This window comes from Mytilus galloprovincialis, chromosome 14, assembly GCF_965363235.1.
Source record: "Mytilus galloprovincialis chromosome 14, xbMytGall1.hap1.1, whole genome shotgun sequence".
In the NCBI taxonomy this organism is placed as follows: Eukaryota; Metazoa; Mollusca; class Bivalvia; order Mytilida; family Mytilidae; genus Mytilus; species Mytilus galloprovincialis.
The window spans coordinates 40,665,446-40,678,513 of NC_134851.1; positions in this window are offsets into that span (position 1 = coordinate 40,665,446).

The window sequence follows — 13,068 nt, forward strand, 5'->3', positions numbered from 1 at the left end:
ATTCTCGTATTATTGGTTACAGGCACCTACTTCAGTTGAAAGGCAATCGATCGTTCCTTGCAAATATATAACAAATGTAAGCACAGGAATATAAAGTGGGTCAAGTGTATGGTAGTTATGGATAGGAATGATTATGAATAAAGCAAACATCCGAAAAAATATGATAAAAACATCAAAATTTTATATTTCAACACACAAAATGCAAATATCTGTGTAAAATTTGAACCCTATCTTCAAAACAATCTTTCATTTGCAGTTCAGTTCTATGCTCTACTGATGGAACATTGTTATATGTGTATTACACACACTTTTTAATTCATGTTTTCAGAAGTGCACTAGTACTGTCTCTTATATGTGGAATAAAGGAATTATAAGCCGAATACCAAAAACGCTCAACCTCAGATCCAAGAGACCCATTATCTTATAGAGGTATACCTTTGGCTTCATTTGCATATACAATATATTGTAATATTTTAAATGATAGATTAATTTATTGGTTAGATGAAAGGGAAGTAATCAAAGATGAGCAAAATGGTTTTGTAAAAGGAAAAGTACAATTGATTGTGTTAGTGTAATAATTTCAATTATCGAGACAAGAAAAAATGTACATTTTCTACCTATTTGGCCTTTTAAAAAAGCATCTGATTCAATTTATAGAGTATTGTTGTTTAACAAATTATGAAAATTTGGGAATTAGTTCAAAATTTATATATGCCCTTAAAGGATTTTATTCAAATGTAACATGCAGTATACCCCTTAACGGTAATATGACTAAATTATTTAATGTAGATATAGACTGGTTTCAACCAAGATTGTGTATTATGTTATGTTTAATATCTATATAAACACTCTAATTGATGATATAAATGATCTAGATATTGATATGAATATTGATGATGAAAACATAGTAATTTTTTTTGTATGCGAATGATATGGTATTTATGGCGGAAAATCAAAAAAAGATTTACAGAAAATGTTAGATATTCTTCACAATTGGTGTATTACTAATGGACTTAATGTCAATATTAATAATTTAAGAATTATGCATTTTAGAAATCCATCTGTACCTAGAACTGAACGTAATTTTGCATTAGGTACCAATGCAATGCAATGTGTTAGTAGCTATCTATATCTGGGATTGTTTCTTTGTCAATTGTATTCTCCAAGTTATTTATATTGTAGTCCTGTGGTGTTGAGTTGTCATTTTAATGTTATATTTCACATGGCTATAAAAGGGGAGGTTTGGCATGCCACAAAACCAGGTTCAACCCGCCATTTTTTCCTTTAAAAATGTCCTGTACCAAGTCATGAATATGGCCATTGTTATATTATATTTCGTTTCTGTGTGTGTTACATTTTAACGTTGCGTCGTTTGTTTTCTCTTATTTTTTAGTGTAAATTCACATTGCGATAAGACGTGTCACGGTACTTGTCTATCCCAAATTCATGTATTTGGTTTTGATGTTATATTTGTTATTCTCGTAGGATTTTGTCTGATGCTTGGTCCATTTCTGTGTGTGTTACATTGTAGTGTTGTGTCGTTGTTCTCCTCTTATATTTAATGCGTTTCCCTCAGTTTTAGTTTATTAGTTTGTTACCCCGATTTTGTTTTTTGTCCATGGATTTATGAGTTTGAACAGCGGTATACTACTGTTGCCTTTATTTAATTAGTATACTTTTTAGATTATCAATTAATGTCTAGGGTAGTTGCCAAAACAGTAAGTAGAGCTTTGGGTTTATATATTTTAAAAAGTAAAACATATTGTGGTTTCCAACACGATAAATTTTTCTGATTCAACAACACTATGGTCTGGTCAGTTATTGATTATGGGTCGTGTATTTGGGGTACTCAAGTATCAATGTTGTCCAAAATAGAGCCAGAAGATTATTGATTGGTGTCGGTAAATACTCCCGAACTGATGCCAAACATGAAGATATGGGTTGGAAACCACCATCTGTAAAACAATGGACAAGTGTATTTAGACACTGGAAAAGATGTTAAAATATGACCCATGATAGAATAGATTTTAAGGTTTTCAAATGGTCAATCAAAAAGTTAGAGGGAGATTAAGAATTGGAGCCGTGGTATGAAAATGCTTAAAAGTCATAATTTTGATAGCTATTGTTACTATGAAAATATTAATGTATTAGATAATAGTATTATCGTACAATTTGAAAGAATAATTAAGAAGTAATTGATACTTTTTGTAACTTTATCGGGGTGTTAAAGCGTTGACCGAAGTACATTGTGTATGATGCGGGAAAGACTTCACTGTGACTTTAAGATGAAGAACAGCAATACAGGAGTTGTTCTTTTTTTGTGGTTCTAATTGTTGTGCATGCACTGACTATTTTTTCATTGATAGATACTCTATTGTTTATCTATAGTTAAGAAATTGAATTGACATTTGGAAGGCAATTCATGTTGTAAATACCTATATCAGAGGACATCCACAATGTACAACGTGCTAGTAAATATTGTTTATCTATAGTTGAGAAATTGAATTGACATTTGGAAGGCAATGCATGTTGTAAATACCTATATCAAAGGACATCCACAATGTACAACGTGCTAGTAAATAAATGCAATATGTTCTGCAAAATATGTGCGACACCATCTATAGCTAACTTCAATCGATGATTATCTCCCCTTAACAGAAGAGCACTGATTCACTCTGTCATATTAGGTATAATGACCATCTGAGACGTAATTAAACAGTTGATGAGACAGCAATATCACCAAATTATAAACTGTCAACAACAATCAAGGTCGCCGATACTTTACGCAAGTCGCAAGGTTAAACACGGTCTTGTGGCTGACGTGTTAAATTACACATAGTTCTAAAAGATCACACTTTTTAAACTCACATAAATAATCCCTAGAACAACAATGCATCAAGTTGTTAAAATCAAAATAGAATGTAATAAGTCAACCGCCAAGAACAGTATTTTAAAATATAATGTTACATACAAAACAGGCCTTGCAGTATATCAAACTCAGTTGACACCACGCTTTGTTCTGATTGATGCGGTGTAGTTCACCATCGAATGGATTTACTGATAAACAGTGTAAGTAAAACTAAACTACATCAAGTCCATGCATTGCATTCATCAAATAAAAAAAAAATCAGTCTTGAAAAAACATTTATTTATATTGTGAAAGTCAGTCGGTACAAGTTTTTCGAATCTCGAATTTTATATATATTGAAAGCAGGAGTGGAATTGTCCATTCATTTAACGAAAAATATGTACCAAAAAAAATTGCACAATCACACATAATTATACTTGTGAAAAGCACGTAATCTTTAGCGTCAATATGTGCTGATTTATTCGTGAAAGAAAAAATGTAATAAAACAATTCCGCTATGACAGACAGAGGTACACTTTGAAAGGTCTGAAACAAACTTGGAATATAAAGAAAAAATAATTCATAAAAATTGAATACGTATCTGAATATTTTCTTTATAAATTCCTTCATTTATATATTGTGATAAAACATTTCAGTTAGGCATCTTCTATTATCAGGAAATGCTGTTTTGTGAGGGCATGCACTATGTTTTCAAATGACAAAGTTTAAAGAAAAAGAACCCGTTAAGATGACAAAAACAGCCTTCAAAATGAAATATAGAAAAGACTATGACTTCAATGTGTGATCCAAAGTGCTATAGAAGGTTAGAACGTGTTTCCCCTCACATGGTATCATTCGTTCTACCTATGATAAATGTACACAAAAAGGTGCTAAAGAAGGTTAGAATTTGTTTCCCCTCACATGGTGTCATTCGTGCTACCTATGATAAATGTACGCAAAAAGCGTTTGCTTTATTTTTATATCATTTTTTAGAAATAGCTATTTTGTCCTTTTATCTTTCTTTTGGAATTCCTTGTCTATGGAGTAAATGATAAAAACTAAATTTGAAAATGCGATAAAACTTTTGTGCTTTGTTTCATTAAATTGTTATAATTGAACTTTTTTTCCCTCTTTCCTGCAAAACTTAAATATGTGATAAATAGATTATAACATGTATTTTCCATATTGGCCCTGGTATGATCCCTCTACCTACATCGGCCCTCGGCTAAAGCCTCGAGACCGATATGGGAGTCTCGGGACGATACCAGGGCTAATATGGAAAAGGGCATGTTATAATCTATACTTATATTTTCAAATCAAGGAAAAAAGTATTTGCTGAAAACACTTATGCTTAACACAAAATGTACCACTTTAAAAACAAACCACTTAGGACGTGTTATAGAACAATAAAATGTGTGTAACCACTGACAAACACATTACTTTTTCCATATGTCACTACCACTTTTTCGCTGTAGAAATATATCGTCAAACAAGTAAAAGGTACCATATATACACGAGATGACGCCTTATGTGCGTGTCCTAAAAAAATCACCATTGACGCTTGAAATAAAAATTTAACTCACCAACAAAGGTAAAAAACTTGAAGAGCATTAAGGACCAACCAGTCCAAAAGGTTTTGTTAATTTCATCTTAAATGTTTACGAAATATTTTATCATTATACTGCAATGTTAGTTAGTTATTGGGTTACCTTAGTTTAAAAAAAAATACCTGTTCCCTATAAGACATACAAGTATAGAAGGCTAAAATAATACAACACAATAAACTGTACAAAAAATAATAGGAATAATAAGAAAACAAAATCTTGGAAGATAATTAGATATGAATACACAGCTTTTTCAGTTAATCACCACGATTAAATTCAAGGAATAACAAAGTCATAGTTCATAGTTGATTTGTTTTACTCGGTATGCTTTGGTTTTAGTGATTTGTTGACCTTCGAGTGTCAATTCTGTTGTTGATGTTTTGTCTATAGTGTTGTTGTTTCGCCCCCTTAAAACAGTGCTTCTTCCTCTTTTTGCACCAGGCCAAAGTTGCTTCATCCGCCTTTGGTTAGAAATATTTAATGTGTTATGTCGCTCTATTATATCACTATCAGTTATATCAGTACATCCTATATACCTTTTTCTCTCTCTTTAATTAAGTCTATGAACTCGTGATGTATCAATTCTGAAAATCATATTATATATACTTTTAATAAATGTCACAACAATTACTCACCTATCAGTTTTATGATATATTTTTCTCCGAAACAGTCATTTTCATTCATCTCAGAATTGTCAGCTTTACAACATAACCTATAAAACAATACAAGAGGTCGTAACACTGAAATTATACAACGGGGTCGTAGAGAGCTTTTGTGACGTTATTGCTACATAGATACATTCTTATAACATTTTTTAATCTATATCTCAACCCGGTACAACAATCCTACATAATAAGTCTTTTGTTTTGAGTATAATCAATTAGTTCTTGTTCAGACAAGAATTCTTATTTGTATGGGTCCGACATATTTCATTAATCCAGCGCGCGGTGTCATTAGATTTAATTATACCAAAGTTTGAATTCCAATAATATTTGTACTTTTTAAAACTCTGAACCGTTGGGTTGTACAATTTCAAATAACGATTTCTTCTTGGTAACAATGCTAATATCTATAAAATTGTATCTAGGTCAATTGGGATGGGTTGTAATCAATTTTGAATTAAATGAAGTTTTACACTATTATAGAATTTCCCGTCGTGTAATTATAAAATATAATATGACAGGAATTAATCAAAAACTTCTGTCTTCCATGAATGGAAAAGACGCGAAAGATACCAAAGGTACATACGAACTTCATTATCACTGAACTAGTATATATTTGTTTAGGGGCCAGCTGAAGGACGCCTCCGGGTGAGGGAATTTCTCGTTGCATTGAAACCTGTTGGTGACCTTCTGCTGTTGTCTGCTCTATGGTCGGGTTGTTGTCTCTTTGGCACATTCCCCATTTCCATTCTCAATTTTATCATAAGTCAAAATAAACTGATTACGTGTAGGCAAATAAAAAGAAAAAAAGGGTGAATACGAAAGATTTGTATAGTTTTTAGAAAATTGAATACAAAATGTATTTTGATGATCCATGTAACAACCATGACAATGGTTGGAGTTAGACGTTTGTTTTTTACATTGAAAACTTATTATCAAACTCACAAATTGAGTAGGAAGGCCAAGGTGTAAAGAAATCACTTTATGAATCAGTAAATTATATGCGTTTTTAAGAATTCGTTTCATTAATAGTTTTAAGCACTCGTGTGATACATAAATAGATAACTGAGTTACACGGTTTCAAAAACTTAAGACAAATAATGAACACACACGTGTAAGTGATTTTTTTGTTTAGTTCCTTAATTGTTTTCCATTTTCTAGAACGGAAATAGGTAACTGAGATTGCATATGCGTTGCATTAAAGATTTTGGCACAATTTTGAGCATTAACAATAAGACTTTTGCTCTGTTCCAAACTTTATATTTTAACAGATTTATGTATGCACTTTTAGGTATAAACAATTATATGGCTAAACTGCAAACATTTGACCAAGTTATAAAATTGAGAATGGAAATGGGGAATGTGCCAAAGAGACAAAAACCCGACCATAGAAAAAAACAAAAGCAGAAGGTCACCAACAGGTCTTACTTGAAAGTTTTCAAAACAGCAACTGCCATAGACTTTTAATGTTTTTAATTATTTATCCAAACAATGAATAAAATAGACATTTTTAAACAGAACTTAAATCGTATTGGAATGTCTTCTACCTTTTTGTTCCTAAATAAAACTTAATTCATTTTGGTCAATGATGTTTTGTGATGAACACTTTAAAATATTGCATCATTTTTTTTTAAAGTAAATATAGCATTAACAAACATTTTGATTCTGTGACAATATGAATATGAACTGTCGAATAACGTTTGAGTAAATTATATATGTAATGCCCCAGTCCCACTAGACCACGATCGCACCACGCTTTAATTTATTTTAGATCGCGGTGAGGTCGCGGTATGAGCGGCATGAAAATGTTAATTTTCGTTGCTTTCACGATGCTACTACGTCCAAATTACGCTTCTACAACGATCCCGCTACGATTAAACCACGTTCTCACCGTGCGTATTCTGCGACCTCACTACGTTTATAAAGATCTTTCTACGCTCTTCACGTTCTCACTACGACCATACCACGAGTTATCCGATTGCAACACGATCTTACTGCGATTATAGCACGTTCTTACCACGATTATACTACGTTCATACCGCGATCTTACTACGTTCTCAGCAGTACCGTCAATATCGTGTTTCATATCAATATAGTTCCATTCCTTCTATTTCTGATTAAAAAGGAGATTTCTTGAAAACAAAACAGTCATGCAACCAAAATCTACTAGAACACGTGGGCGTGGTGGTAGGGGTTGATGTAGAGGCAGAGGGAGCAAAGTATGAACGCCATACTAAACTCCAAATAGTACACAAGAAACCAAAAGTAAAAATAGTACAAGACTAACAAAGGCCAGAGGCTCCAGACTTGGGACAGGCGAAACAATAGTGGGGTTAAACATGTTTGTAAGATCTCAACCCTCCCCCTATACCTCTAGCCAATGAAGAAAAGTAAACGCATAACAATATGCACATTAAAATTCAATTCAAGAGAAGTCCGCGTCTGGTGTCAGAAGATGTGACTAAAGAAAATAAACAAAATGACAATAATACATAAATAACAACAGACTACTAGCAGTTAACTGACATGTCAGCTCCAGACTTCAATTACACTGATACTATACACATAAGTAGTATAATACTTGTCATCAAGAGATGTCGGAACGACCAAACAAAACTTAAATTACAACCTATTGCTGGTTCATAAAGCTCAAATGACGATATTTTAGTGAACGATAGCAGAGATGACACAGATGTGTCAATATATATAGGAAGATGTGGTATGATTGCCAATGAGACAACTCTCCATCAACGTAAAAATCTATAAAAGTAAACCATTATAGTCCAAGGTACGGCCTTCAATTCGGAGCCTTGGCTCACACCGAACAGCACGCTATAAAGGGTTCCAAAAACTACTAATAATCTATATAAAAACGAGAAGCATGGTTGAGCCGTTAGAGCAAATGGATAAATACATTCAGACAAACAAACTCTAGGGAGTTTTTTTTATATATTTTATGTGAAAATGACAATAAAAATGATGGTCGTAGCGTGAACGTAGTAAGGTCGTGAGAAGAGCGTGATGAGGACGACAAGGGCGTTCTAGAATCGTACTATGGTCGTGAACAGCGTGGTAAAGTCGTATTGGAAGCGTAGTTGGGTCGCGGTGAGAACGTGATGGTCGTATTAAGGTCGTGATAACGTCGCTGTGAGATCGTAGCACAATCTCTCCGAATAGAATCACGCTTTCGCTACGCTCTCGCTACGATTGTACAAGGACCTTTGCGATCTTACTACGATCTTAGTGCGCTCTCACTACGCTTCTACTACGACCTAATTTCGCCACGACCGCACCACGATTGTTTTGAACATGTTCAAAGTTGGCCACGCTCCTCACGATCTTGAAGACCTCACCACGACCGTGGTACGACCTTACTGCGACCTACACGATCGTACCACGATCATCAAAATTTGCATTTTTTTTCACAGATCGTAGTGCGATCGTGGCCTAGTGGGATTGGGGTATTATATAAAAGTAAGCAGAAGTTGTAGGATTGCAAATGAGAAAACCTTCCACCAAATAAAGTAGATGCAAACAATTATATAGAGTTATATGTTCGGTTATCAGAAGTTTAGAACATGTTTTCGATTTTGACAAATCAAGAGAAACAAAAACAGCAAAATGTATATCTAACTCCTAACTCAAAATATTAATGCATGGTTTTTCCATTAGGCAATAAGAAATTGTGATTTATCTGTAACAAGAGTCCTATCTTCATGATATCCTATTCCAGCAATTTTTAAAACGTATCAGTGATCAAAATGGAACGCACAACTGATATCAAATCCTGCAAGAGGACATACATATTTTAAAATTATATCAGGATATATTATCTATCAAAATAAAAAAAAGTGCATATCTTAACTTAACTTATTGCCCTTTTTCATGTGTGCACGTGTTAATATCATTGAGCTCGATACATACATATAAACACACATGCACATACTTCCTAACCGCTGAAAACCATTCCGCTATTTGTGTTTTTTTCTCTTTTTTTCTGTTTTTAAAACAGATAAAACATATACTATGTCATATAATATGCGTGACTTATTTTAAAACATATAATTTACAATAACACGAACATGATACTGGCTGCTTACTGCTTACTGTTAATTATATTCAAGAAGTGGTGTTAATCAGATGTGGATAATGAAAAATTCAAAAGAGTTATTGATGAATTTACAATCTCAATCATTAAAACATTGTACCAACATTAAAACCCTTTATTTTTCTACTCTTTATACCACTGTTCAACATACTAAACTTAAAGCTCGACTGAAAGAACTCGTCAGCTTATGTTTCTTAAACAAAAGGGCACTAAACGTCTTAAATATCTAGTTTTGGACTGGAATTCAGCTTACTTTATGAAAAATTATACAGAGTCAAGGAAAAAATATACCGACCAGGATATCACTGCCATGCTGGACGTTTTAATTGGCAACATATTGGTTGATTTTGGAGGTTTGGTTTTCCAACATACTATTGGAATCCCGATGGGTACCAATTGCGCTCCTCTATTTGCAGATTTGTTTTTATATTCCTATGAAGCAGAATTTATCCAAGGGCTAGTACATAAAGGAGAAAAGAAATTAGCGCAGTCTTTTTATTTCACCTTTTGGTATATTGATGATGTACTGCCTCTAACAAATAATAGATTCAGTGATCACTTACATTTAGTATATCCGAGTGAAATTGAAATTAAAGATACTACCGACAAAGATAAATCTGCTTCATATTTATACCTTTTTCTCGAAATGACTACTGATGGTTGGTTGAATACCAAAATTTATGACAAACGCGATGATTTTAATTTTCTTATAGTCAACTTTCCATTTCTGTGTAGAAACATCCCAGCGGCACCAGCATATGGAGTATACATTTCTCAATTGATACGTTACTCTAGAGCTAGCTCAAAGTACGTTGATTTTGTTGAACGAGGAATACAACTTTCTCAGAGGTTGATAAGACAGGGCTATATATGAATCAATCAAATTAAGGTCATCACTCAAGAAATTTTACGGTCGCCATCATGAGCTGATTGGCCATTATGACAAAAGTGTGTCAGAAATCATATCTGATATCCTCAGTCATAACTACCTTTCATCATTACCAAACTGAAAAAGAAATAACATGACGGGTGTCGTATACGGTGCACGAAATGCTTACCCTTTCCGGAGCACCTGATTTCACTCCCGGTTTTTAGTGGAGTTCGTGTTGTTTCTTCTTATTATTTATAACTGTTTATGTAAATGTCCTTTGGTTTTGTGGTTCTTGTTTACTCCTTGGTTTTAAATTTTATTATCTATAATCCAACTTTTCAAATGTTATTCATTTACCAATTCGAAAATAAATGGATTTTAATGTCTTTCATTCTAATTGTCTTTTCTATTCTTGAAAAATAAACCAAGTAAATCTGATAATTCAAAATTAAAAGTGTCAAGTTTTAGAATGTTTTTCATCTGATTATCAATATACGACTAATTTTCGTGTCCACACGATCGTTTTCACATTTCTCAGATAATTAAGTTTTGACTAGCAGTATCATGATAAGAAAAGTAATTAAAAGTAAAGTACAGGCGTATGTTTGAAATATGCACATGTTACTCGTCCAATAAGTTTCTCAGCAATCAACTGTATATCTTATGTTCTCAATTGGTCTACCTACTAATTCAATTGGTCTTCAAAGTACCCTGAACAGTCGACTATAGTATTTCAAGTGGCCAATGTAGTATCCGGTCTAGTCATCATAGTATTTAAAAAAGATAAACAAAAAACATATCACAAAATTCAGTGCTAAATTAAAGTTGTTAAGCGATTGACGCTTTTATCTCAAGTGGTAAACAAGGCATCTCAAGCAACTGTTTACAGCAGTATCTTTAAAGGACAATTTGGTATCTAAAGTGGTCAACCATACATATCAAACGACCAAACCATTATCATAAGCGGTAATCATAATAGATTAACTCTTACATGAGGTGAACGTATCTCTAGTTTTTCAATCTAATATTTCAAATGGTCTTTTAAGTACTTTACATTATCATTATTCTACCTCAAACGATGTACATAGTATACCAAGTGGTCAACCTAGCTAGTATACTAAGCGGTCAACCTTGATTCGCAACCAGTTAAAATAAAATCACAAATGGTCCATCTAATATCTCAAACTGTCTACCTTATATCAGAACTCACAAATGATGAACGCAAGAAGACATTCTTGTATCTGGAGACACAAGCATATCTAGAATTGTTTAAAATGGTAAAAATGGTTATCAAGTGTTCCACCTAGTATATCAAGTGGTTGGCGTAGTATCTCTAGATATTAACCTAGAATATGAAGCGGTTATTGGAGTATATGAAACGGAAAACTAATATATCAAACAAACCTGCTAATATTCGACTGTTAAACTGGTATTTCAAGTGGAAAACTTTTACATCTGAGCGTTACTGATTAGTCATTTATAGACGAAACGCGCGCCTGGCGTATTAAATTATAAATCTGGTACCTTCGATAACTATTAGTATCTCAGGAGATCGACCCGGAATTTATATTGGTGTATATAAAATGCAATTTGTCAAAGTATTCGTTGGAGCATTCAAAATATAGCCCATACATAGTTGATCAATAAAAAACATAGACTAGATATATGACAAATAACTTTAAAAACTGTGAGATGTAAATAAAATTTCGAATAGAAAAAGTCATAAAATATATGATAACCTAACATTAAATAAAGGCAACAATAGTATACCGCTGTTCAAAACTCGTAAATCTATGGACAAAAAACAAAATAGGGGTAACAAACTAAAACCAGTTTTGACCTGATGGAATAATTTTTCATTTACATTGCATCTAAGTATACATGTTATATGCATGATAATGTACATGTGTTAATAAATATGTTTTTCTAGAATCCATTAAATATAGTCAAATAGTTATCAAAGGTACCATGCGTATATTTTGATACGCCAGACGCGCTTTTCGTCTACAGAAGACTCATCAGTGACGTTTAGATCAAAACAGTTAAACAGCCAAACAAGTAAGAAATTAAGAGACCTCCATGGATGAAAGATGAACGATGGAGGATCATCACAAACCGTGTCTACGCCGTACAGTGTAGCGTGATTGAAAGTATTTTATGCCTCCATGTAAGAAATGGCGAACAGGCCGGTACATTGCTTATTTAAATTATATTTAGTTAAGTTTTCATTATAGAAGTATCAGTATTTTCATTAATTGCCATTTGTAACCATTCAAATTTCAAGCCTCCATGGTTCTCACTAAGTCGACTAAAAGCTGTTCCCTTGTAGTTGTTTTGTCTACTTATATTTGGTAATTGATATGGGTGTTAAAAAATCATTTGGAGCTTAATTTTCACGGAAACTGTCAAATTCAGAAGTCATGAACCAATTACCGGTATTGCTGATTTCTAGCAACAACAAAACAATTCGTACATGTACCAATTTGTCGTCTGTAGACGAGATAATTATGATTGACATACTTGGGGTAGGAATGCTTAGGATGATTCCGAAAACAAAAGTAGGCGTGTAATACACCATTGTGAAGATAAATCAATTCAAATTTACGTCATTGCAATTGTAAGTAGGGTAGACGACCGTGAAATCGGTATATGACGGAATTTTGCGACCGTCTGACATCTAATAAAAATAAGAGTTGAGTACCTTGTGTTATATTAAAGTATATATGAATTTTTTTTTCTGAGACAGGACCCAAAACTCACAAAACTTGTGTTAAATGCGACTAAGTTTATCTATGCCTGGGATAAGAAAATCCTTAGTATTTCGAATAATTCATACTTGCAAATACTTAATTTATAAAAATGACCATACAATTGATATTCATGTCAACACCGGAGTGCTGACAATTGGGGTGTTGATACCCTCGGTGACAAAATATAACGTCCACCAGCAGTGATATTGACCAAGTGGTATAAAT